We start from the raw sequence: 4,573 nt of genomic DNA on the forward strand, positions 1-4,573 counted from the left end.
CTCTCTAAGTGTTAGGGGTTACTCGTGATTAAAACTTTAGGGGAAGGTTTACATTTCAACAACTAGATTTTACTGAAGAAAACTGACCACTTAACTGGTCACATGTATATAGGACCACTGTGACATGTAATCGGCCCCTAGATGTCTTAGGTGTGATGAATTGCCCCTTCACTGTGATAAATGACCTAACATACATTTATTAGCACTTAACATTATGCAAATGAAGCATAAAATACAAAGACTTCTAAAAAACACAAGTGTAAGGTATCTGCTCATTTGATAAGTGTTCTGTAATTCTATGACAGTATTTATATTGATGTGAAAACATATGAAAATTTCACATTAACCAAATATGGCTAAATAAAACATACTCACCTTAAGTTCCAAATTTATACAATGTATTAAAATGTGTTGAAATGACCATTTTCTCATGACAAGGGTGCAACAATTCCGCTTTCTGAGAATCTGTGGCATCGCCTGAATAGTTTTAATACTTCTTCGTTAAATGATAACTAAAATATATGTTTTATTAAATATTCCTTATAAAAACCGAGAACTATCTCTTCAAATTGAGTAATAATACTCAAGTAGTCTCCATTCATTCCTTTAGTCATGCTTCTCTCTTTTGTAAACCTATTTTATATAACATTCGGAGTGCTCACCCTTGCCCGCCCCCACAGTTCTCTCTAGTAAAAAAATGATGTTTTCGAGGATAGGAATCTGTTACTACAGCAGAACATAGTTGAAACTGGTGAACCTCTACTTTTCTTGCTGTTTGCATTCTGCTGGGTGATGGGCTGTGAAAAGTAGGCAGACTTGGCATTGACAATAAGACCACCCGACAGGGCAAACTAAAGGGTGCTGGGTAATTCTGATTGGTTTTATTTTGTTTTCAAGAAAACTATTCCTAAACTGAGCTTTATGAAATTTTAATTTGGGGGATTATCTGAAATGTGAAATTTATTGTATCTTGGGGAATCAACTTCTGCATTTGAGAAAAGGGGATATTCAAATACTTGCCTCGGTTTTAATGATCTATCTAAAATGTTTCAACTGGACATTTATTCTTTTTTCAGGTACACTTGTGTGTGTAAGGTATTTAAGTGCCCAAATAATTATTGCTTCCTATTCATCCCATAGAGTAAAATCAGACTTAGGCAGCTCAATTTTCCATAAGTCAAAAGTTATAATCTGTATAGGTGGCTCTAGCAGATCGTTTTCCAGTAAATGATACTTTCTGAAAGATGACATCTCATTGTCTCTTTACCTACATGAAAATGCATAATGAAGTCGATATCTTTTTCCTTTCGAAATAGTAGCATATTTTCATTCACAATTTTACTATCATGGTTTATATATGCCTAATTTAAAAAGGAATAATACTTTGACCTTTGATTGCCAAAAATATCCAGTTTATATTTGGGAAAACTGATCTAAACTTTGTATGACATACATATTTGTACATATATGCACAAGTATTATAATTTAGTTTTTTAAAGCCCTAAGCTTTAAATTTTAAATAGATTTCTATAATAGCACATCAGTGTACATAAAAAGATTTAGATTTCTCCAGAGTTTATCAATCAAAAATATAAAACTTAAAAAAAATATTGAGAGCAGGGTTATATATAAATATCATGGGAGGACTGGTTTATGAAGCTAGGTCCTTTGCTAGTATTCCCTTACCAGATTCATAACATTGGTAAGGAAAAACCTAAGTCTGTAACAAATACACTCTGATAATATATATTTTGTGGAATAAATATACATTATATTCTGTTAGAATTAATAGTAATAGATATAAGTGATACTTAAATTAAAAAAAAATACAGTACTAGAGTTCTCTATCCTTGCTTCCAGCAAACTAAAAGTTGAGCTATAAAATTGCCCCACTCCATTAATGCATAATAAAATTCACGGAAACAGAAAATAAAAAGCCAATTGCTTCGAGAACCTGAATAGAGTATAAACATAGTATAATAACTTGTTTTTCAAGAAGGGAATATAGGTCAAATTTGCATTTAACTGGAATTTCTAATTCGGACAACTCAGCAACGTGGATGTGGAACAAGTCAGGGCGAGGGGCAATGAGTAGGTTTCTTTGAAGTGGTGACATTATTGAACTGATGCAGTTTGAACTACAGCCTAATGAGGTGTTTGTAATCTCTGGAAAAGCTATAGATCCAAGATTCACTTAATCTTGGCCCTGGTGATTTATCTGAAAGTCATAGACTTTATTCTTATACTGTTTCAGTCTGCAGACTGGAAAACTCTCCGTTGACACACAGAGAATGCCCACTGCAGTGAATGGAAGGTCTGTGTGTGTAAAGAGCCTTGAGCAGTGGGGGTTCAGCCCCAGAGAAAGAAGGTGCCTTAGTAAAGAATTTATACACCACGTGTTCACAGCTTCTTGACAGGTATAATTATCAGTATTGTCTTTTCTTTTTAATATGTGCTGGGATTCAGAAGCACGGTTTCAAATTTGTGACTATCAGTTGTTTGATCAAGTAGCTTTTCCTCAAGGACCTGAAAGGGGAAGAGTGAAGAGAATTCAGTGATCAGTATTCATTTGTCAACTACAATATGCTAAAAATAACAAAAGAGCATGTGCTATGTGAGAATGGCAAGGATTATTTTGAGCACTATCATTCATGCACAATCTTCTACATATTGAAAAAAACTGATGTTTGCAAAGGAAGTAATTTTCGAATGAGGATGGAAAAGACAGTTATTCCCTAAAATGAAATAAAGGACACCAGTTTGGAAACCTTTCAAATGTAAAAAACATTTCTTCTTCCCAATTCCAGATAACTCTATTTTTCTTCATGAAGGCAAAGAATAGATAACCTTTATGTTATGACTTAGGGCGGTTAAGAGCGCTTTTGTTGCCATACAAGCCATCAAAGCCTCTCTGACAGGCCGGAATCACCAATATTCCTTCTCTGAAGCAGATATCAGGCCCCTTTCTTCTCCCACAAAGTCAGTCTGATACCGAGTAGAACAGAGTAGGCAGCTTCCCATATGGTCAGATTTGGAGAAACAGCCTCTCTAAAACATTCCCCCAAGACCTGTCACTCTTCTATCATTATGGAGTTACTTCTTTCAGAGACAGGTGGTTTTTAATTTTTTACTTTTAAAGCTGGAGATATTTTTATTCCAATAAATTCAGAGCACCACATACAAAACAGATTTTAACAAATTACTCTGGTTGATATGAATGTAGGGGGGTCATCGTACTCTCCAGCTGCCGTGCTTTCTAGAGATGTGCCTAAAAGTCCTTGGGGGTCCACAGGATGGAACCAAAAGCCATGAATGGGGCCACCGTGCTTCTTCAGGAGACACCTAACAAGATACTACATATTACATCCGTCATTAACATTTTAACAACTACAAAAGGACAACTGCTGCCGCTACTACTACTACACTACAGTTGAGTGCTCACTAATTGCCACGTATTTTATTGAGATTTACATTTTCTTCTTATTTAATGTCCACAAGAGAACCATACTGAACCTTAGATTAAATAACTTCCTACAGGTCCCCTTGCTATTAAGTTACAGAGATATGGAGACTGAGTTTTTAATGAATTAATCTATCATATAGTTACATGTGCCAAGGGAATTCAGAACAAATGAATTTAGTAAGAGTCTTGGATCTCCTCATCCAGATGGGGAATAGGCCCAAGGGACATGCCAGCAGCTGAGGGAGCACCGGCCATCCAAAATGTGGGTCACTGAAATACATATTGGGAAGAACCATCTACCCCAAATGTTCTCATTATTTCTTTCATTCCCATGATTTACAATTCAACAAGTTAGTGATTAAACAATAAATAAAAGCTTCTCTTCCATATTAGTGTACATTTTAGTGATCAAATTGCTTTGCTAACTTTTAAAATAGTCATGGTGGTAGCCAGAATAATGGACCCCAAATATGTCGATGTCCTAATCTCCAGAACCTATAAACATATTAGCTTCCACAATGAAGAGAAATTAAAGTTGTAGATGGAATTATGGTTGCTAAACAACTGATATTAAAACAAGATTATCCTGAATTGTCCAGGCGGGCCCAGTGCAATGAAAGGTGGACAAGAGAAGGAGAAGAAAGAATCAGGGAAGGAGATGCGATGATGGAAGCAGAGGGCAGAATAATCCAACGTGAAGACGCGGCCACCATCACTGATTTTGAAGATGGACAGTGGAGCCACTTGGCAAGGAATGAGAGCGGCCTCTAGAAGCTGGAAAAGGCAAGGAAATGATTTTTCCCTTAGAGCCTCCTAAAGCCCAATGAGACTGTGTTAAAAACTTCTGTCCTACGTAATTACGAGTTAATAAATTCATTCTTTAAAGTCACAGAATTTGTGGTAATTTTTAGGGCAGTCATAGAAAACTAATACAGCCATGATGATGAAGTACTGAAATATGGGGTACTGTTTTAGAGTTAAGCGGTGATGGTGAATTAGATAACTCCAACTCTAAGCAGCGTGGGAATGGATCTCTGGAAAGCTCACGTGACTGTGTCTGTGAGGAGGAATAGTGGACTATAAGGGCAGATGGCACTGGAGAAAGAGGCA

At 36.2% G+C, this 4,573-nt stretch overlaps 1 protein-coding gene across 1 annotated transcript in view; it reads right to left on the reverse strand.

Annotated features, from left to right (window-relative positions):
* Positions 1-1,959: 1,959 nt before the first annotated feature.
* Positions 1,960-4,573, reverse strand: part of LIN7A (lin-7 homolog A, crumbs cell polarity complex component) — a 117,732-nt gene continuing 115,118 nt past the window's right edge. The window contains exon 6 of the mRNA XM_006923788.2: positions 1,960-2,526. The gene's annotated coding sequence lies outside the window, so the exon portion shown is untranslated. The remainder of the gene's footprint in view (positions 2,527-4,573) is intronic.

Source organism: Pteropus alecto, unplaced genomic scaffold (genome assembly GCF_000325575.1).
Source record: "Pteropus alecto unplaced genomic scaffold, ASM32557v1 scaffold76, whole genome shotgun sequence".
Lineage (NCBI taxonomy): Eukaryota > Metazoa > Chordata > Mammalia > Chiroptera > Pteropodidae > Pteropus > Pteropus alecto.